At 43.6% G+C, this 23,036-nt stretch overlaps 1 protein-coding gene across 5 annotated transcripts in view; it reads left to right on the top strand.

Annotated features, from left to right (window-relative positions):
• ATXN1 (ataxin 1) overlaps positions 1-23,036 on the top strand; it is a 204,620-nt gene that overhangs the window by 42,500 nt on the left and 139,084 nt on the right. For 4 of the 5 annotated variants that reach the window (XM_031589391.2, XM_090136899.1, XM_031589392.2 and 1 more), the window contains one exon: positions 13,211-13,340. The exons of the other annotated variant lie outside the window; for it this stretch is intronic. The gene's annotated coding sequence lies outside the window, so the exon portion shown is untranslated. The remainder of the gene's footprint in view (positions 1-13,210; positions 13,341-23,036) is intronic. 5 annotated transcript variants of the gene reach the window in all.

Here is a 23,036-nt window from a genome sequence, read left to right as displayed (position 1 = left end):
TACATTATTTATTACTATGCATTAGAAAATGATTAATCTCTGCTTGTGTTGCAAGACTATCCTACTGCTAAAAGTCCCCAGGAAGTGCTGAGACATTGTAGAACTTCTTGTGCAGATTACAGCTTCGTGAAGCTGCCAAAAAGGCCACTGCATTATTCAAAAACTGCTAGAGGTGATGAAAATTTACAAAGCCACTATGGGGCTTTTCCTAACCAGCAGAATTCCTACAAGGCTCTAACTTGCTAAACCTGAGCATTTCCCTACCTTTAGTTCCTTTTAAGTGTTTCATTTCACCTAAAGCCCTGATCAGATCAAACAGGGTGAGGAGTGCTGTGTTTTGAGGACCCCGATTCAACAGAGCGCTCTAACCGTAGTCAAGCTCCACTGAAGACAACGGAAATTAATCATGTGCTTAATTGGTTTGATGAATCAGTTCTTTAATTTCTACTTCTTTGCTTGTTCATAAAGCCTGTTTCTTAACCCTCGCTTCCCAAAATTGTGCATGTGTGAATCCGTGAGTATGGGGAAGCAGCACGGAAGCAGTGTGAACTGTTAGAGAATTGCAATGAAATTAGCTGATCCATCTGGTTTTCATTCCAGCAGACACTTTGTTTTTGTTTTATGCTCTGATATGCTTTGATTTTTGTGAGGTTTTCTAGTAGTAAAGTCAGGGATGAGGTTCTGGTACACAGTGCCATGTGACCAGTTGTGGCATCCACAAGTGCTCCTGTGCTGACATGACATGGAGTCACTGTTTTCCTTCGTGGCCAATTTTTGGTGGGGTTCAGCCTTTCTGCTGGAACGGGGGATTTGTCACCTTGCCTCTTACAGCCTGTGGCCATGAGTTGGTGTGGAGACCTCATAGCAGCAGCTCCACTGAGCGGCTGTGACCATGTGACAGAACTGATCCTTGCTTTTTCAGATGCATGTTAGTGTTTGAGATTTGGGAATGGGGGCTGAAATAACGGGCTTGCAACTGCTGCGACCTGACTTGGAAGAAAGAAGGAAAAAAACCTCAAACCCTAAGGACTTGTAGGAATTTAATTAAAAAGTCGTAGCAAAATGTCTTTGAAGTGCTGAGCTGGATCTGAAGAAAAGAACTAGATATTTGTAAAAGATCAAACAGATATAAATGCTTTAAGAAAAGAAGTCACCGATGTAAATTAAACGAATGCTTTATACTGATACAAAAGTATTATAAAAAATTAAATAGTCCCACCTTCAATGGCAGCATTTTTATCTCAGGCTCTGATGACATGCATAAACCACTCAAGTTTCAGTCTTGTGGGTTATATTGTCACCAGAAGCTCTGACTAATAATACAAGAAAGTCTCACAAATGACAGTTGGATGTAGAATGATTCTAAAATGATTTTTTTTTGTTGTTTTATTATTTCATATGTTTAAGAAAAAAGAAGAAAGAACTCTCAGTGCCTGCTGACTAACTGAGCCTAATGGAGAGCGTTATCCTCTGCCAAATTTTGGTGGTCGTGTTGTAAATCACAGATGTGGAATCTAAAACCCAGCGACGCAGTTGATAATCCTTTGGGTGCAAGCATCCTGAAGCTGGTGTACAGAAAGGCGTGCAAAACACGCCGGCAGCTCTCCCCCACACAGAATTAAAATAATTGTCATTTAGCAGGGAATACCACGAGAATCAGAACGAGAGACATCCAGCCCTCATCAGCGCGAGAGCTGGAGAGACGGCTGCAGTTTCTAGGCAGAGTTTCATCCCGCTGGAGCTGTATAAATAGATCACTGGTGCCATGCAGATCTGCGCGGGACCAATCGCCGCTCCCTCCCACATCACGAGGAGAAGCAGACGAGCAGGGCTCTGCGGCTGCCTCTGCTGTGGTGCTGGCACCGGGCGGCGGGGGCTCCTGAGGGCAGGAAGGCTCGCCCAGGTGGTGCTCTCCCCTCTGACGGAGGCTGGCACCGGGCTTCCGCAGGTGTAAGCTGCTGCTTTAAAGCCTCCTTTAGATCTTAAATTGGCCGTGGCGTTCGCGCTGGCTTTCTGAATGGGTTGCAGCCTTGGGAATCCGGTAGCGTGTGAATTGAGACAGCGTGTCACATCAGCAGAGAGAAAGCCGGCTGTTAACCATTGAGGGAATTATTTCATATGAGACTGGAAAGCCGTCCTAAGCCCTGCAGTTTTACACTTACACCTGCGTTTTTTTCTCTTCCAGCTATGACTATTGCTGTCAGTGCTGTGCAGGGAGGGGCTTTTAAGTTGACTGATAGAAATGAGGACGAATGTACGCATTAAGGGTGGGTTTCTCAAGGTCCTTCGGCTGGCCGTGCCTCCTGCCGGTGGTGTACTAATTGTGGTGAGCTGTCACAGTCCCTCTGGATCCTGCCCCTGGAGGCCAGGAGCGACTCCGGGTGTGTGTTTTTGTGCAGATGAGAAGGGCTGAACTGTCTGCGTTAGTGAGGAGCGCCGTGAAAGGCAAGCTGGAGGAGAGGAAAGAAAAAGAATGGGAGGAGGTTTTAAGATAGGATTAGGACTCCATACATTATTGACATTGTGCCCGACTGTGGAAGATCAGTCTTAAGGTAGTACTGTTAGACTTGCCAGCCACCCTGCAAGAGCTGCCCTCTTTGTGTGCCTACAGAGGTAACCCAGAGAGACGCAGCTCCGTTCACCCTCGGCACAAGGTTCAACTGTTTTACGCCCCAGTTTTCTTTGTGGGTGGGTACCAGTTGGGTAACCTGGCTGTTACATGCTGGCACTTGGGGCTGGGTTCTGCTCGGTGTGCTGCAGGAGCTCCTGAAGTTGTGTAATTGCAAGTTTACTGTCATGCAGCAGACGACTGATGGCATAATTTGTATTTTCAAAATACATAAGCAGCTCAGCCTAATCAGGTGGTGTGGTAAATACTTCCAAGAGATAAAAACAAGGTATTAGAGCAGGAAACGGAGTTACAAACTTCCTTTAATGAGCTGCATATTGTTTGATCATGTTTTTTCATATACATGAGCTTCTGCGTGCCAAATTCTAGTAATAATTGGCAGCTACTTCACAGTCCTAGAGAAACGATATTATAAATACTAGGAACAGTCAAAATGAATAGACGTGTCAGTTTGCCTTTCAGACTGACGTGCCTAACAGGCGATTAGCACCGACAGCAGCAGGCCCGTTTGTTGTTCGCCTGGCTCCCTGCAATACAGAGGAAGGACAGCTGGAGAAGCAGGGAGGACGGCTCAGCTCCCCGGGCAGTTAGCTGTGGTACCGCTGCCCGGCTTGGGTTACACTGCTGGCTGCGCCGATGTTTAGCTTACAAATCGGAGCAGCCCAGCTCACTTCTTGGAGTCCTGAACGTTAAGCACATAAATGGGTACGTTTGGGGTTTGAAAGAGCCTCGTTGGCTTATTCTGGAGAGTTTCCAGCCAAACTTTATGATGCAGGAAAACCCCCAAATTACAAGGCTTTTACCACTTCCAGCGGGTGGCTTGTGATGTTGATGGGATAGAAAGCAGAGGGAGTCCATGGCCGTTTGTTCATAGATGCCAGTAATCCTCAACGTTTGAAAAAATCAAAATACCAAAATACCCCGTGTTTTTGCATGCAGATCAGCTGCCGTTATTTTTCAAAGGCAAAGATTTTAAATAGCTAATACTAACTTGAGGAGGCTTTGAGGAAAGCACTTCTGAAAAAAATGCTCAAATGCCAGTGAAGGGTTTTTGGTTTCCATTTAGCTTTTGTCTGTGATACAAATGTGGCTATACTTGTGCTCATGGGGATTTGGCCGTGTGGGACTAAGGGCAGCAGATCACTCTCACAGCGAGAGATTTTATTGAAAATCAGTTTGTTTTTCATGATAATATCCCATTAACAATTGCAAAAACATCCAGGAAAGCAGTAAGTTCATGGGTGGATGAAATCTTTTTACAGAGCTCGGATGTCTCTGCACGTTTTTGAGCTGAATGATGTTCCCTTACATGCACAAGAAGGGTGATTCCTGCTTCTGAAGGGATTCTAAGCTGAAATTGTATGTTCTGTATCATACTGGATTAGCATAAGCCTAAAGGCATTTAATGGTCCTGGCTAATATTTAAGTCTCTTAGTTTGTGTTTAAAGCCGTATGTTGGTTAATCTGAGAATATTTTACTTTTAAATGCACATATACCTGCTGGTTGAAGCATGTGCATTTTGGCATCAAACATGAGTCCAGAGACTAGCACAGGGAGGGGGGTTGTAACTTTCTAGAAACTGCTGTATTACTTTTAAAGTGATTGTGTGCTGATTGTTAGCTTTATTTAGTTGTATTCCAGTTGCTGAAAGCTGAATGTTGTCTTTTCTGTTCCTTTGAAGGAAGGCTGTGCAGTTGGTTTCCTTGCAAACCTCGTTGATTCTGCAGAGGCTGGCTGCTGGTTACTTTCATTTTTGGCCATGGGAGGGTTACGTGGTGCTGCAGTCACTGGTGGTGGGCAGCAAAATGAAACACTACGTGTGAGATCGAGGAACGTAGACAGGAGAGTATACTATTAAAATGTGTGCTGGTTGGTGCTGAAAAATAAAACTATTGAGTGAGTGCTGGCTTTGGGATGACAGAACTTTGCAGGTTGGAAGCAGTTTTATCCTTGTTTTGAGTAAGTCCTGAAGAGAGCAGACTGTACTTCAGCCCATATCACTACTTGTATGTGCATGTAGAGGTACAATATCCAAAATAAGTTGGAAATTTGTTTTTTTTTTTTTCCCTGTTTACAAACCGTGGTCACTAAGTGCATAGCAATATGCAGCATTCTGAATTTTCCACAAACTGAGCTTTGCTAACTGATGTTGTCATTATCTATCTTATATCATGAATCACATTAAAGAAAAAGTACCTTGTTTCGATCCTCCAGGGGAAAAACCCTTTCTCTTCCTCACCTCCCTCTAAAAACCCCAGACACCCACTTGTCCTGTGTCATCTGAAGCAGATCTGACTCTATTATCTGTACCTAAATCTTAGATACACTTTTCCTGTCTTGCATAGGAACAAAATGTTGTCCCAGTTTCTCTAGTTGCAATTGAGTAGTATCACAAACAAGTTACAGTAGTAAATTGAATGTGTTAAATGGAACAGAGGAAAAATTACAATTTAATTCCCCAGAAAACATAACTAATATTATTCATAAGCAGAATGCAATTCATGGTGAGTAAAAGTAAAGCTGTGTTTCACAGCAGCATAAGTAAAATAAATCTCCCTGGGCAAGGCTCTGCTTGGATTTGGTACTAATTAATCTTGCAGAATTAGCACTGCAGCTCTGAATTTTCACATCAGATCTGGTTGTTTACCTTTCTTGCCAGTCCAACATCATTTTTCAAGGGCCAGGACCGATATTTAAGCTTGTTTTCTTTCCTGAGCTTGCTATCTTTCTCTTAGTCTCCCTGTAATAGCTTTGGAATCCGCTGGCCAGTTTCAGCTAAATTTAACAGAAAGGTTGAGATCACAAAGACCTTGAATTCCTAGCAGTTTTATGAAACAGGCGGTCAGATGTAGGGCGGCGACAAGCTGGTGACCTTTCTGAAGGAAAGGCTTGTCCATGCTGTTGCAGATGGGACAGGGCACTGGGGTGTGAGCAGCTGTGGGGCTCCCAGGGCTGGGCCAGCTTTGCTCAGAGCATGCCCCTTATCGTGCCAGAGGCAAAGCCCATAAACCAGCTGTCCAGACCTCCACCACTTACGGGACTAGCTGGTCTTTTAAGGGTCCTTAGCTCCTTTTGTGTTTCCTGTATTTGCTTAAGAAATGTAGTATTTTTAGGTTTCTAACTTTCCTCTATTCTAAGCCAACAGCTCTCTTTTTCGTTTCCCATGTCCTACAGGTAGCAAATGGAACCAGAGGGAGACAGACAAAGTGACATGACAAGAGCTGGGTGGGAGAGCTGGTGTTGCAGCCGTTCACTCTTGTTCCACATGCAGAGTCCCTAATGAATGAGATTTAAACACTGAGGTTGGTTATTAAAGGTCCAAAACATTACCAGGTGGCTCTGGTAACTGCAAGATGAGAGGTTAAGTGCAAACCTACTCTCTTAAAAATCAAGCTCACTAGAAGCTATGGGTCTTGCGCATAGAAACAATTATCTTTGAAGGAAACACATGCAAATTGACTGCTTTTAAGAAAGGGGACAAACAGCATGTTAGCTGTGGTGACAGGGCCCAGCTTCCCCTGCTGACTTTGCCCTTTTCATTCATGAAAACGGACAGTAGTTGTGAAGTGAGATTGTGGATTTTACACAGACTTCCTCCTTGTTTTGACTTCCGGCTTGCAGCGAGCTCAGAGCTGTCTCATGTGGAGGGCCAGTGTGAGGCACGAGAGGGAGAGGGGAAGCTCTCAAGAAATAGTGGGGTACAAGGAAGGGGTTTCACTTGTCCTCGGCCAGGTCCTCAGAAGAGTGCCCGGGGTCATTCCTGGTCTCAAATTTGTTATCAAGTCCAGAAATGTTTAACAGAAGTTGAGCAGATGGAGCAACCGGCTTTAGTTTGTTTCCTGCACAAGGCAGTTTCCATCACCAGGTACTTTTTAACAACTTCCAGTGAAACATTTGTGTTCTGTGCTCTTGTTGCTTGCAAGGGGGAAAATGGACTGTGAGGAAAAGATGCTGTGTCCCTTCTTGGTTATGTTTGCAACAAGTGTTGTGGATTGTGTAGATGGGTGGCTTCTGCGAGCCTCCAACTGGCCTGCAAACCTCTGTGAGCTCAGCAGGTAGTTCCTCATAGTTGGAAGAGGTGACTGAGAAAGTTAGGCATCATATCACAGGATTCTTAGCCTTCCGTGTGCTGCAGAAAAGTGGATTGAGCATCTTACTACTAAAATTAATTATGAGACACTGAAAGATTTTGAAAATTTCAAGATTTTTAGTGATGTAGGAAAAAGTACAGAAGACCCATCCTGAGAAAAATTTTCAAGTCTCATATTTGCCTTAAGCTGAGATGTCAACACAGTCATCTCAGAAAGCCATTACTGCCTGAAATTTTCTACTGGCTGTTTTTGCAACTACTACCTAAAATTTTCTATTTTTCACAGAGTTTAGTGGAAGAAAGGCAGTGTTTTGTGTTCTCTTTTTTTTTAAATTGCTTGGTTTATATCTTCCTTTCTATAACCATTCTCTACTGGTTAGGCAAGGAGGTCAGAGCAATATTTTAAGGAGTAATAGAATTAATTTTACAGCTACAGAAATTGTTAGTTGTTGTAACAGAAACTACTTTGTTCTCTCTTCCCTTCTCTCTCCATTGTTTGCTTCAAGATTGCTGTCACCATTAGGCTGTTGTAATATTAAATTAAAATATAATATTATGTTCTTATTTTTTATGGTGACAATAAGATGACTGACAGTAAAATACTTTGTTTTTATGGTTATAACAGCATCAATAAGTCTTGTAGACCAGCTGGGGAGGATCTTTGTGGTGCCAAACTTGTTGCTGGGATCCTGAAGACTACATCAGGCATGTTTCAGGGTTTCTTTTCCTTCTGAGCAGTAAGGTCCCATGGAGTGCGTGCCCATTAGTTGTGCTCCAGGACAGCTTGGTGCTTCTAGTTTAGTTCCTCTTGGGAGGGATTCAGTTCATGTGCTACAGGATCACCCCACAACACAAGCAAAAGCCCAGGCAGGAGGGAGACTTTCTTCAAAAGCCGTAGCCCTGATCAGAACAAAAGCAGAAATGGAGACATGTCCCACAGGGACACTATGAAATAAAGGGATGGAAAGAAAGGTGTATTTCAGCTGTATGATCTTGTGGCCGTACCAGTTAATAAAACACATTTTATCATTTTTCTTACTTGATGTTCTTCCCTTTTCTTTGCATTTAGTACTGAAAGGGGAAGGTTGATGTGAGTAGGCCTCAGAAAAGGAAGGCTGTTTTGAGAAGTTGGAAAGAAGAAATCTCCTACCAAAAGAGGGGTCATATCTTCTTTTAGGAGCTTAAAAAATGCCAAGTGATTGTTAGATGCTAAACAAATCATGACCCATCTCACATTTGTGCATGACTTGCTAACATTAGCATGTGCCGCTGGGGACAGCTCTCACATCCTTAAACAAAAGAGGGTGCTCAGATACTGCAGTGAACTGAGGTTATCAGCCATTGTAATAAAAAGATGTGTAGACTCCTTCTGGTGTGTGTCCTGAGGCAGGGAAGGAACATATGGTAGGGTGAGACGTAATGTCATTATTGCTCGCATGACTTTGAAAAATGTATGATGTTACCTTAGACAGTAGGTGTGAGAGCCAGTGTGGCAGATGTGACAGTCCTGCTTTCTGGATTTGACAGTTGGCAGCCCAAAGAGCCTACTACCAAACCCATTATTTGTCAAAGTGCTTGTGTTATGATTTGTGCTGAGGAAAAGGAAGTAGAAGTAGAGATGACAGAGACAGTAGCACAGTGCTTTAAGAAGAAAAGTAATTACGTCTGGACAAGTAGGCTTGTACAAAAGCTTCATCTATTTCAGTGTCCTGTCTCTCCTTCATTAAAAGGGTAGATTTGGCTGCAGTAGCCAACCTGGTTTTGTAGCCAACCAACTCTCTTGACCCAGACAGAGGACAACATTTGTTCTCTGTATGGAAGGTTTTATTTGCTGCTCCCATGGTCTTGCTGATCTCAAATTGTAAGACCACTGCTTGTTAACTGCAATAGTGCTGAGCTGGTTGTGGCTCAGTTATATTTTTGTTCTAATAAAAGCTTGTGGTCAGACCTGAAAATTTTCCTGCAACAAAGGTCGCCAGAGTTTTCTCCTGAAGTGTCCCGTTTCCCTGCGCTGCTGGAGATACATAAATATATAAGGAGTATAGATTGTGCAATCTCTGTATGTACCATCAAATTAATGCATCTCAGAATCCAGTGTTGTATAGCTGGAAGGTGGGTGAGCCTGAGCAAGTAAGGAGAAGATAAAAGAAAAAATTCCAGGCTCATCTGTTCCAAAAAGCATAAAACTTCTTCTTTTTTCTAAGAGCCCTTGAATTTGAGGAGTGTATCTGAACACTGCAAATCATCATGTTGCACTTGATTTTCTTAACACCTCTTTCAAGGCCATACACGGCATTTAGCAGAGTTACTAATCTACTGCTTTTCAGGGCCAGAGCACAAGTTTTACAAAAAATGTTACCTGACAGACTGTGAGGATGTGAACACATGGCATTCAGGTGTTCGTATGCTGGCACTCCTGGCTTTCAGTAGAGAGGAGCACAGGAGGTTTGCATCTAGATGAATGGAGGTGGCTGTACGTCAAGTCTGCGTGCGGCAGGATGAGCCTCAGATGCGTGGCACAGTACATCTCTCTTGAGACACTGGTGCTGTGCTCAGATCCTGGGATAGCGAGGTATTTACAAGGGAGTCCAGGAGGGCCTGCAGTCTGTGTGTGGGGAAGCTGGGGTGATTACGATTTGGAAAGACCTAACAACCTTCTGGGCTAGGGAGAGAGCATGCCTCTGCATCACTTTTTAGTGATAAACAGGATGCATTGAGGTACAGGCACAGTAAGTGAGGGCTGGTAGCCCTTGCTCCAAAAATCAGGTAATAAAATCACTCCCAGCTGCTAAGAGGGGAGTTCATGGTTTTCATGCTGACTCCTTTTCAGAGGCAAGGAAGGGCAGCAGACCCTTTTCTGCAGTGTCTGGGGACAAGAATTCCTATTGGTGGAATGAGTGGTGCACAAAGAACCTGGTGCTGCCATTTCCCCATCCTTTGTAGCTAACCAGCAAACGCGATTTAGCCTGCCCCAAATCCAAAAATGTGGACGGGAGAGCCATCTTCTCCTCATCCACAGAAAACATAAGCTGAGTCTTCCTCTATAGTTTGTTCTGAGGTTTATTTCCTTTCTTTACTGCATTCTTTGTTTCCACTGCCATGGTTTTTCATCAGTTTTGATGATAGTCAAGCAATGCTAAAATAATTAATGTACCAGTTGACTGGAATGGATAATCAGTTCAGTCCATGCAACTCATGCAGCGCTTTGAGAGAGACAGAATTGCTGCAGGGGGAGAAAAGTCCCACTGGTGGCATTTCATCAGCCTGCAGCTCTTGGGAGGTTTTCTTAAAGTCCCTGACTGACAAAGCAAGGGGAATTATGTATCTCAGCTTGCATTAAAAGGCAAAATATTTCCGCCTTGCAACAGCAGAGCAGCATAGCACTTGTTGCATTCCTTCAGCTCTGGAGGCAAAGAAAAGGACCCTGTGATTTTTGTCTGATATCAGAACTTTTAAGGAAGTTATATGTTATGGGGAGATGTGAGCTGATTGATCATCGTTTAATTTCTGGGCATTAGGAGTATGGCATGCTGTAGGCTTGATGAGATGCTGTTGTGATGGAACCCGGACTAAATTCATCCTCTTTTCAGCTGGCAAGGTCAACGCAGTGTGCATGGGAGGAGGAGGATGATTTATGCTTCACAATAAGTTTGCCTTTGGCTGTGCTGGGGGGCTGGAGGAACTCTGCACCACCTCATTAGTTGCAGAGTTGTTCGAAGCTGCATCCATTTCTCCAGAAGGGGGAGAGTGGAGTAGTTGGATGCTGGAGGAGTGCACTCTGTACAGAACTGTCCTTCCTCCCTGACTCAAGCCTGGGTACGGTGCAGAAAAATCAAGGCACTTAGAATTAGGCTGTCAAATCGACTCGCATAGGTTTTTGCAAAGTCCATCACATCTGACTGTCAGTTGTGTGTCTGAATCGTTATGCATTAAGATTTCACCACTGATTTTAATACCGTAACCAAAAAAAATCCCTCCCTCGCAGTAAAACCGCTTTTCATTTGGCAAACCCTGATTTGTTGCTTCTTTTTCTGTAAGGATCAGATGGGTAACAGGAGCTGTACAGCAAATGAATGTATGCTGCTCAAGATAGTAAAATACAGGGCTACAATAGGCCTTTTCTGAGCAGCTGTAAAGCTGCCGTGTGACTACAGCGAAACCATTCAGCCTGCCCCACGCCTGCTGGGAGCACCCAGGAGGAGGGAGGGAGTTGTATGGGTGGAAGGGCTGTCCGCAGAACAGATTCAGACAGGGACAGAGCCATGTCCGGCACTTCGGTTTGGCTTACCATGTTGTTTCTGGGGGATGTGAAGTTTCAGTTTCACGTGAGCTAAGAGGTATCTGCAGCTTTGCCCACGTTACCACATCACCACTAATTCAGCGTGGGTGTTGTGTTTCTTACAGCCCTCTGAGATGCTGTTATCTTTGTTGTAGAGATGGAGGAAACTGAGGCACAGGAAAATCAGGGTTAAGCTGCCATGTGCATCTTTTCCAACCTTAGTGATTCTATGATTAGGAGCCAAACTCTCATACCTAAAAGGCGCCGTAGAAGCTCAGGTGTCATTTACAGCTATTCCAGCCCTTCAGGAAGTGTCACATATCATTTGCCCCTCGGTCATGTGAAAAGTCTGGAGGATAGCTGTGAATCTGTCCCTCGAAAAACAGTCTGTCTCTTTAACAGAGACATGAGGGCAGGAGGATTTTACACTGTTTTCACTCTTAAAATAGAGTCCCCAGCTACCTTGTATTTGAGCTGGGGAAAGATGGAGAGAGGCAGGAGCTCATTGGTTCAGAGAGGGGGCACTCCGTAAAAGAATCCTTTTAACACTCTTTCTTAAATTAAGAATCGTTTCTGGGTGGCATGAGTCATGGACAGGTTGTCCTCATTTCACTTTGAACTTGCAGCCTTCTCTGGATCTGTGTCACAGCTTTGGAGGGCTCTGTCCCCTCCCTGCAAATCTGTAGGCTTGGCTGCTGAGCGTGAGAGCGGGCTCCCCAAGGGAAGCAGGAGCAGCCTAGGCATGGAGGAGCACGGAGGAGCAGGATGATTGAAATGGAGCATCTGGGGATTTGTTCATGCTGTAAGCAGCTTGCGGGAGTGGTGAAACAGGTGCAGCCCCTGGGCAGGTTTAGGGAAGCCCACCTTGTCCCTGTTTTGTGTGTTGGTCTTTGGGCTGAGTTTTGGGTTTTCTCTAAGGGAGGGGGGGAGGTAAACTGTGATGTGGAAAGCTTTATTTCTAACAGTTTCTGACCACTTTAGGGAAAGTTGTATTTTCTGAAGTATGTACAGCCACAGAAGGCTGTGAATAATGTCTCCATTTCTTAATTAAAAACAATGGAAAAAATTGTTCAGAGCTGTCTGTCTGTCATAGCTGAGGGAAGAAAACCCGAAGCAGTTTGGCTCAACTGCACGCAAGGTCAAACTCTCTTCTTTGTCACGTTGTGAAAGCTTGTTGGTTTCGGTGGGGTCGGTCACAGGTGTAGCCACGGGAACGGCTCGCCGTTCAGGCTTTCAGCAGCGCAGGAATGAATGCAGAGGAATAGAGTTGTTGGTGCTAAAAATGGTGCGGAGGGAATAACCGGGATGCCTGCGCTCCAGCGGGGCCGTGCAAATGCAGGAGCGTGCCGTCCAAGGGAAAGCGAGCTCTGTGTCGGCTGGCAGCGCAGGCTGCTCGCAGCCGAGGGGTTTTCCTGCTGACAGAGCCTGGGCTGCCGGCTCTCAGCTGCTGGCTGTGGCACCGCAGGTAGGGGTGAGGAGAGGAGTGGGGGTGCGGGAGGGGACGAGGAAGCGCTTTGCGTAGTGCAGCAGCGCGTAGGTCGCGGTCAGACCCATTCAGACCTTTTTTGGCGATGGTGGAGAACGTCAGAATTGATTGTGTTAGAGACCTGCCAGTTTCTCTTACTCAGTGCTTTGTCGCTCCTCCTCCTCCCTTCCTTCCTCTCCTCTGCTAGGGCTGGGTTCTGTAGTGCAGGCACTGTGCAGGTTCCCTGGCACGTCGCTGTGTCCCCTGACCGTTCCAAAAACGTCTTCGATTCGGGAGCTATGCATGTTACTGCTAGTAATAACATCACTAGTAGCACTGCAATGATAATGAAGCCAATCATTGCTCTCCCCTCACAGTTTGATGCTTACATAATAGTTATTTTTATTTTTTCTTTCTTGATTTGCATCTCTGGGCTTTCGTCCCTTTTCTCCTTCATTATTTTGCAGAGCCCGGTTGTACACCAGATCCTTCTTTAAACACTTTGTAGCGTACTGCCATAGAGATTTTAAAAATGGCATGTTTTTCAGTGATCTAAAATAGTTGCTGGTTTGTTTTGTTGTAAGCGCAGCCCACAGAAGAGTGCTTCTGCTGTGGGGAGTTAGCACACTCACTGAAGGTAATGAAATATACATTGGAGAAAGGTCAGGGATTTCCCCCGTGCCACCCACCAATCACTTGAAATGACATGTTCATTCTGAGTGTTTCTTGGTTTGTTTTTGTTTAAGATCCTGGAGCCCAGGAAAGAGTTTTAATGCAAAGCATCAGAAAAAAACCGCTGCAGCATCTCATGTGAGAGAGGAGAGAGAAGAAAGGAGACTTGCGCAATAACATCTCGGAACACTCAGATGGTTTGAGGTGAGTGACTGGAAGGTCTTCTCATAAGTTACGGTTAGTTTGTGATTAAATTAATCCTTTTTGCCTCCGAGTGTCATATTTGTGTCCATGGCAATAAAAATAGTGGAGAGAGGGAGAAAAGAACAACAGCAAAAATATGTAATGCACTTTTCTTTTTGAAAATGGGCCCCGTGAGGTCCAGTCCTGCAAACAGGCAATCATTCTAACATTTGTAAGGGTTGAACCTTGTTTAAATCAATGAGGCTATTCTCCCTGAAAGTTAGGCATGCGCCTAAATATTTCCAAGTTTGGAATCTGTGTGACATGGGAACTGTGCAGAAGAAGGCTATTGAAGAAAATGCAGTGCATATACAGTTATGTTACTGTTGCTGATAATGTCATGAGTAATTGGAGCTTACAGCATTCTTAAGTGATACTTTCATATTAATCACATAGTTCTCATTTTTATGTTTAAGCACCTCATTGGTGCTTACCAGACTTCTTGACGGAGCCTGTTAGTACTCGACCAGCTTTAATAAATATGTCTCCCTTAATTACTTCATCAGTGTGTCTTCGAACAAGTAGAGTTAAAAGTATAAAGAAAATAATGTCCCCTTTCATAACCAGAGTTGCAGTTTGCACTTGGGTGTTCAACTAGCAGCAGAACTAGGAGATCCTTGACTGAAGCTGAATTGTGTTATCTTGAGTTATTCAATATTTTTAATAAAGACAATTAATTATGAACTCCAATGAAGAGCCCACCTTTTCTCTCTAGTCTTTCTCTTTTTGTTTTCATTTCTCTCATTAGAAAAGAATGACCTCTGAGTCTTTTTATTTTGTCTAGTTCAGAGGAAATGTTACAGTTGTAAAACCAGCCAACAAAATGCTGCCTAACTGAAAACTGAGAAAGCAGCCTCTACCTTAAAAAAAAAAAAAAAGTTATTTATTCCTTTCTGACCCACGAGTGTGCCGAAGAAAACAAAATTACTGTAAGACCTGCAGAATGAAAAGAACCAATGTAACATGGTAGAAGCAGGGCATATAACCTCACAGCTGTACAGAATATCAAAACCCTTTGCCTGGTGGCATTTGCAGACATTTGTTGCTTACCAGGTTTCAGAAGAAAGGAGAGCATAGCTGGCCCCTGGTGATTGCTCTGTATTTGCTCTGTAGGAATAGAGCTATTAAGTTTCTTTTGAAATAAGAGACTCGCTGCAGGGAGCTAAATATTTCCTTTCTGGTTGGTGGACTAGGGCCATTTCTTGGGAAATTGCACCAGTCCTGTAGGCATTTCTACAGATTTATCCAAAAAACTTAGAAACTTGCAAATCAGTGTGGACAACTTCTTTTTACATGCACTTCTTGCATTAGGGACTGTGAACCCAAAAGGGGATACAAGACTCTGCCAGTAGGACTCTGAGGCAATTTTTGTAGTTGTGAAGTGAGGCATTAATGCAAATACATTTGAGACAGCTGCCACATGACATACAGGAGCTCTGGTTCTCACAACTCCCCCTTCCTTTCGCCATCTTTCCCCTCATCCCTGCAGCTCAGGTGTTAAAAGACTTTGCTCTCTGGGGCTCACCCTATTTCAGGGATAGGACAGCAATTGTGGCCAGACCAGGCTGGTGAGAAAGGGAGGGGAACCACAGTGAGCCCTGTGTGATATCTCTGAGCCTACCTCGTTTCCTCCCAGTCCCCATTTTTTGTCAGCAAGCATTCCTTCTGACCTCTGTGGAGTGCAAGTCACAATGCTTTTACTCCTATCTTCTTTTCATTGACATCAGACAAGGATAACATGCATGATTTTCCTTTCATGGCAGCCTTTTTGCTGTTGGTCTCTGAGGAAGCTCACGTTGAAGTTCAAGGGAAGGTATCTTTGTAGCATCTGCGTGACCTTTATAATCATTCGATCAGCTCTCGGTTGCAGTCACAAAATTGTTGAGTCTTGTTTAGATTTCAATGCATTTGGGAGTGGAGGAGCTCGCTGGCAGTATCAGAGAAAGGGAGGTTCTCTGGTGGTGAGAGATGCGTTTTAAGATATTGCAGTGTTTTTTTCTAGCACGTGAAGAAGCAGTGCCTCCATCCGCATGTCCTGTGGTGTGAGGCAGGGAGCTGTGTGGGTGCTGAGCAGGCGGAGGGACCGACTTCCTTTAGCCTTTTATTTTTTCACTGGGAGTGAAAATGGGGGACTGAGCCTGCCCAGATTAAACACATGCCTGTTTTGTTTTGCCTTTCTCTGCTCTTCTTTCAGCTGTCAGCGTGCCATGTTCAGATGGCAGTGATCAGTCACAAATTGTCCTCCATCCATGCTCCTCAGCTCTCCTAAACCATTAGTTTAGTGGAGCTCTTCAACAAAGATGGCACCGGTTCGATTTTTTTTTTTTCCCTAGCTAATGGAAAAAGAGGTTGCTTGTTTGTTTGTTTGTGTTTTTCCCCTCAAGTCAGCTGCATTCGTTCCCAAAGCAACTTGTGTTAAGTGGAAATGAGGCTTTGATAATATGTGTGCTTGCTGGAGACTTGCTTAGTTTTTTTTTTCCCTGTATATGGATCTTTTCAATGGGGCGCCTCTATTGTGAAGCAGAAAGAAAGTGCACGGGCTGCCAGGCACATAATGGAATTGTTCATTTGTTTATGTAAGTGTGTGTAAGCCTTTGTGAAGAGGAGGTGGTGGGGACAGAGAATGGAGACCTTCACTGCGGGGAGCTGAGTGTGTCGTGGCACAGCCGGGGCCCCCTTTCAGCAGGGCACAGCCACGTCTGTGCTGCTGCCCGTGCCCACGTTGTGTTCAGTGCTGGTGAGCATCACCTGGGACTTTTTGCTCCTGAACCTGACCCACTGAAATGGATGAAGCTGATGCAGTCATTGACTGCTCTGGCTGTAAACCACATTAGGCAAAATACACAGAAACTGTTATATTTCCAACTTCAACCATGTGCGTTGGCTTTTGAAAGAGTGATGTAAACATGAACCATGCCAATACTGTGCTTCCTCTCTGTGAGGCTATTTGCTATAAAGAATGCATGGTTTTAGTCGTTTTAGCATGGAGGAGATAAGAGCTTGAACTCAAGCCTTGGATCCAAGCCCACTAGCAGCTTTGCAAAGGGCAGGATCCAGATCTAAAGTTCAGGCAGCTCCTAGCAGAGACTGGTTTTAACTTCATAAAATGGGAGTAGCCAGAAGTTTTAAATTGAGACTTTTGAACAAGATCTTGATTTTTTTTCTCACCCACCACTCTTCTCTGCATGTGAAAGCATGGAAGCTGTGTTCTCCACACATCAGCTCTGAGAGTGGAGAGGGGCCTCTGTGCTGATCAGTGTTACACAGCTGTGTGCTTTTTGTTGAGAAGTGTTTTTTTCTCAAGGAGTTAGATCTTCCTTTTGGAAGAAGGTCTTTGGAAGCACAGTAGAGGATTCAGAGGTAGGATCTTTAAGATTCCCAGAAACCAAGAAGGATTTAGTTGATCAGTCTGCTGTGGATCAAAACAGGTCTCAGTGGCTGTGCTCCCCAGCCCCCAGTAGTCCTCACTTGTGATGCCACAGCTTAGTTATGGATGTGAAAAAGTAACTACACCATAAAAAAAGCAATTCACAAAGCCTGAACTTTTCTTTACTTTCTAGATACAGGACTCTGTTCTTATCCTTCCCCTTCTTCATTGCCCTTGGACACATTTTTAGGACTTTTCAGTCTCTAGCTGCAGAGTTATTGGGGAGATGTTTGGTTAGATGTTATTTTACACGTCTGCTACATACGTCACATCTGCACCCAGAGACTTTGTGTGGATTAGCAGCCCTCCCTGTGGGACTTTGAATCTATAAACCAGTGAATGGCTTATGAGGATACAAAAATGTAGTCTTGCAACCGACTGCATACATTCCTGCTACAGTCATCTCCGTGTTTGACAAAGAAAAACTGCTGTGTGAAAGACAAGAAGCACTGGTGAATTGGGCAGCATTGTGGTATGGCAGTTAATGTGCTCCCTCCTAAGGGCATCATCTTTCTGGTCAGCAGCAAGAAAATAAGATCATGATTTGAGTATGTCTAAAAGAGACTGACTGACAGCTGGTGTTGCATGTCTCAAACTTAGCATTGCAGGACTGAGGTTCTCAATACCTGTAGTGCTGTTGGTAGCTGAGGCAAAGCTGAGGCTCTGCAGCTTTGTCCAGAGACTCTGTAACTATCTGCAGTCTATAGAGGAAACTCAAGTTAGAAATAATTCTCTCTCAATTGAACAGTGTTTCCTTCTCTGCTAACCTCACTGCTCAGACTTCTATTTCTGTTTTCTAGCTCTGCAAATACATAAAGCCTGAAGAAAGTGTCTGGCTCCTTAGCTGAGTTTTTTTTCATGACTCATGTAGAAACGAAACTTTATAGAACTACGAATGATGAACTAGGGCTGCTAATCTGTATGCTTTACATGCCTGTCAGCAGAGGGGCTGAGCTGCAACTTGATTGTAGCTGGTGGGACTGCGCCTTGTGCTGACAGCCCATGGGTGGAGGGTGGGGAAGAGCACTGACCATAAACTTGTGTGCTTGTTGTCTTCTGTTTGGGTAATACACAGTGGAGCAGCTGCTCACTATCTTGGGAGACAGATTGTACTGGTTGTAGCAGCACTGCTGTGTCGTCTGATGCTTGGGAGCCTCTTGCTAGCCCCTTGTTAAAAACCATTCGTAGAGGGCTGGAGACAGCCAGGTAAGACAGCAGTTAACACTGAAGAGCTGGAACAGGAAGATTTGTGAGGCTGCTAAAACCATTTTCTCCTATGCCACAGGGCTTGGCAGCTGGAGCCCATGTGAGAGCCCACTGCTGCTGACCAGGAGCTGCTCATGCTCTGGTGCAGGGCAGCTGTGGACATGAGAAGACGTGCCACCCCACAGGCCAGGAGTCCTTCAGCAGCCAGCCGCCCTCTCCTCTGTTGCCTCTGCTACGTGTCCGCAGTGTGGTTGCAGCAACAGACAGGGTGCTGCAGCTGCTTTGTTTGAAATGATAATATTTTCTGCTCTTACTGGGGAATGCTGCAGTATTTTTTGTAATTATGGGCTGCGTGCCAGTAACGTACAATAACATTTTGCTCTTCCTGTCCTGTTGCTACTGTCGGCATTCATTCCAACTTGGGCCATGTTTGCAGTACATGGTATTTTTTTTCTAGACTCCGCTTATTATGTATTGTGGATATTTTTGGATTATTCATTGCTACACACGTCTGTCCATACAAATCTATCTCAGAAAGCACTTCACAGAGTGACAGTCTCCAATGAACAAGCAATTGTTGTGGCTTTCACATGATTACGTTCTTGTGAAAGTATGAGGCAAGATGAGATGAAAACGAAGATGAAAATTGTTTTGTAAGTTTAAAAACTGTTATGGCTTTGAAGATATTTGAGGCAGGGACTTCCTTTCCGTGGTTGATGCTAAGGACCTGGTGTGCACCAGAGCTGTAGGTGGCTGAAGCCTCTGGGCCAGCAAAATCTGGGAGACATTTACATTGTCGGAGCCTGTAATGATTCTCCGCAGCTTTGCTTTTAAGTATTTTTTTCATTTCCAGAGGAAAGTAATCGTAACTTGGAAGACAGCTAGTGGCATTCGTGCCAGTGATTGTTTATTAACGTTGTCATGGTCTGGAGATGAAATTTTTGTGAAAGGGAAATGAAAGTCCTAGACATCAGAGTTCACAGCTAGTCAGCCTGCATGCAGCTTGTTTCTGGAAGGTAGGGGTCGAGTCCAAAAAGAGGAGGAGGCTAAACATGAAGGAGACAATTAATTTGTTTCTGGTAAATTTGGAATGAAATAGTACGCGTTATACAAAAAAAAATTGCGCTTTTCATGTGTAGTTTTAGTGTCCTCGTACTGTGCTGACTCACCAAACTACTTCAGTTTCAGTCTGCAGTCTGCATTTGGTTTAAATTACCTTAGAGGCCTGCATTTGCATGCTGTTCTGTAAAGTACTTCTCGTCTGCAGTCCAGATTTCTTTTTCTTTTTCCTGTTCAGCATTTCATCTGACTTGGTTTTTTTTTCAATTTCCAGGTCTCTGTTTTACTAACATTTGCAATCAATCGCTGTGTGGCTGCTTGGGCCCCGTGATAGGCAGAAAACATGTTGCAGTAACAGATAGAACAAGGAGTGAATCACTGCTTTTTACCTTCCAATTAGATTACCTAAATCACTATGCAGAAGTATTCCTTCTTGTACGATTCAGCAGTGTGATTAGCTCACTACCTTGACAGAGCAGTGGTGGAAGTGGATGTGATTCTTCTTCTATTACATCTTTAATGAGCTACAATTAAAAATAGTGTGCTGGCATGCCGGAGTAGATGGAATTCTCAGAACTTTATTGAAGCCATTTCTACTGTTATATTTGGTCGGCACTGCCTTTAGAACAACCTTATGGTTGTTCTAAAACCATAAGAATTAGATAGCGGAAAAATCTGGTTTTGCTGGGTGAAAGCTACTTGGAGTAAAATACATCAGCTGAACAGGTACAAAGTGTATGCTGAGTCCTTGGGGGCAAATCTTCTGCTACGTAGTAAAAGAAAGTAAAAAATAAAATCACACAATATAGCAGGTTTCTGCAGAGCTCCAGTTGGGTCCCAGGTCTCTTGACACCTGTGGCAGTGAGTCTGAGTCACAGGGAGCACAAAGCTGTGAATCCTAATATTCTCAGTACTCAAAACCTTACCTACGTAGGAGTTTAATTTCATGTGCTTCTTTTAGCTCTGTTTTTTTTTCTTCCTCCCCCCAAACTAACAAAATTTAAGAGTCATTCTTAGAATTTTGCAGAGAAAATTTTCTCAGCACTTGTGGCTTCGTGAAGGATTGACATCACTTAGAGATCGGAAAATAGAGTTGTCAGTTTCAGCTTGACGGCATTCCATTCTCTGCTCCAGAAACCTGATGAATAACAATGGATGAGTCAAAGATTTCTTGGAATTTTTTTCCCCCTTGTGCAATTCCATTGCCATTTTTAGCGTGGAGGGCAGTTCTCCAAAGAATGTCTATGTGCTTGTACTGTGATTTCTTCAAAATTCAGCACAAAATCGAGTTGAGAGTTGGATGACAAGAAAACGTTTCTGTGTATTTTGCTAACATAGTGTGAGCTGTATTGAGGAATCCAGAGGAAGAAGCAGGAGGTGTTTCACTGATAGTTGTTTGAAGATCTCTGCTTCAGCAGTGTGAATCTTGCACTATCATGCTGCTTTGTTGTGCTGTAATGAGATTCCACTTAATTATTTACTGTATCTTGTCAGCTGTGGTCAGGGAAGTGTCTTGATAAAAACTATCAGTGGATTTGGGAGACTTTGGTTCAGTTTCTTGCTGTGTTGCACGTTTCATGTATGATCTTAAGTTGCTTGAATTGTTGCTTCAAGGTCTCTTTAAGTGTGGGCTGCTCAGTTTTGTTGTGGCAAGCTAGTTTTCAAATAGGTGAGTCCCCATTACTTGCTTACTTTATCAGGAGTGGTGTTTCTGCCAGGAGGGAGAAGTCAGAATGACTTGGAAGAAGAGGTGGACAAGATGTTACTGCCCTTCTTGGTCACTGCTTGGATCAGCTTAAAGCTGTTGTTGAACTACAGCATCCTTCTGTCTTTGCTTGGTTTTCCATGGGACGAATGAAGATTGTATCACTTCAGTATTTTAGCAGGATGTTGAGAGTAGAAATACTTACAACAGAGAACTGTGCAAATACTACTGTTGTGTTGGTGATGTAGTGTGTTTAAGGTAAGCAGATCTTGGCAAAGTCGTTTGGGTTACTATGAGTGAAATCATTAACTCTGCCTATTTGTTTTACAAATTGCAGAAGTAGCCTGTATCAGGCATAATCTTGCTTGTCAGAATGAATGGGCAAAGTATAAAGACTCACGAAGAATTAAGCTGCTGAAAAGAAATCTAAGGGGAAAATGGGTTAAAATGATTGCAAGGCAGGATCTGTAATGTTTTTCTTCTACAATAGATAGCTTGTATTTTACTTAAAAATTGGCAAAAAAAGAAAAGTGCAAGGGTCCCCTTAACAGCTACCGTGTCAAATTTGAAGAATGATTTGAATTCAGTCATTAAAGTGTGAAATTGAGGGATTTTAGTTCTGCTTTAAATTGTGCATCTCAAATTAACCTTAGCTGCAGAGTCTCTGCTGACGCCCCCATAATGACACATTATTGGTACTAATGGCTTCTTTGTGACTTGAGATACAAACAGACATTCTAGACAGAAACATTTAGGCTTCAAACTAAATAAGTTGCAAGGCGTGCATTTCCACCTTGGTTTTCTAGTGACAAAGCCCAGCTCTCCTGGTGGCTGGTGCTCATGAGCTGTTCTTTCCAGCTTGCAGACTCTACTCCTTGGCCTGGCAGTTGTAGGCAGCAGAGTAAAAACCAGCTTTGCAAGCTTGGAAGAACAGGAGAGCTATAGATATGAAGTGAGCGTGAAGCCCAGCCAGAAGTCGGGTGATGCAGAGAAGCAGGACAAAGCCTGGTGTGCAGGCATGGGACAGGAGGGGGAACTTGTAGCAGATGATAATCTTGGGAGGAAAAGGACCCGAAATTGTGAGGGAAATGGTCAAGAGAAGCCAGGATTTAAGGAGGAAATTGCTAAATAAGGGAGGGGTGAGATTAATAAAGAATAACCAGCAGTGGTTTGTTAACCCTTTGTGTGCCCTGTTGATATGAAGAGATTGTATTTTCGGAGCTCTGCGCTTCAGCCTCTTCTCTGAGGCTCACTGGCATAATTTAGAAAACTCTGCCTGTGTCTGGAATGTTACCTGGGCCCTGGCTTTGCATCCAAAGGATAATTGTTAGTAGGATGCTTTATCTTCATTTTCTCAATGGAATATCACGATGTGAGATAAATGTTGCCTTTCCTTTCAAGCTGCAGCTTTGGGAATTTGCCTGTTTGCTGCGGCAGGGGCTGTGAGAGGACCTCCTGCCCTTGCTTGTGTCCATAGGATCTGTTACAGGAGTGCCTGCCCTGGCTGCATGATGCTGTTTGACGTGCCGTGGCGTCTGCCTTATTCTGGATCCAAGGCGGGATTGCATTGAAATATTTAGTATGTAGAATTAAATATGATTAAGTATTCAGATGTCTCTTCTGTATTTCTCAAAGGAGGCCTGCTCCTGAACTGAGGCCTAAGGCTTTTGTTAACTGATAGAGTGATGGATACTTTTTGTTGATTGGTTTCATTCATTTTTTAGAATATGTATCCTAAATATTAATGCAAATCAGCAAGGCTATGCTTTACATTAAAAAACTGTTGAAAGTGCTAATAGAATAAAGTCATAATTCAGTAATGAATGTCTGAAAAACTGAGGCCTAGAACACTTATCTAGTATTTTGTATTAAGTAGATTTGCCAAATACTTTGTTTGTTCTAATTGCTAATTCAAAAAATATTAATTTGCTTTTTGTTATGAATAGCCTAATAGTACATTGGAAAAATGAAAAATAGTGGCAGTAATCTACCTCAGATTTTCCATTCTATTTGTAGTTTACCTTAAATTATTTGGAAATGTTGGGAATATGTAACGCAAGTTGGAGGTATGCACCATTTCTAAAACCACGTGTGAAAAAACCCTAAAATTTCTGAAACTGAGAACTGAACAGCACGAACAGATGTAATCCAAATGACCTAAAGTTGGAATTGTATTACATTTCACACATGCACACACACAAAATCTTCTTCGTATTTCTTAGCTCAAATTTCTTCTGATTTTTTTCTTCAATTTTCCCTA

This window comes from Phasianus colchicus, chromosome 3, assembly GCF_987193195.1.
Source record: "Phasianus colchicus chromosome 3, bPhaCol1.hap1.1, whole genome shotgun sequence".
Classification (NCBI taxonomy): Eukaryota; Metazoa; Chordata; class Aves; order Galliformes; family Phasianidae; genus Phasianus; species Phasianus colchicus.
Note: the sequence above shows the minus strand (reverse complement) of the source record. Positions and strands in the feature narration are given on the sequence as shown.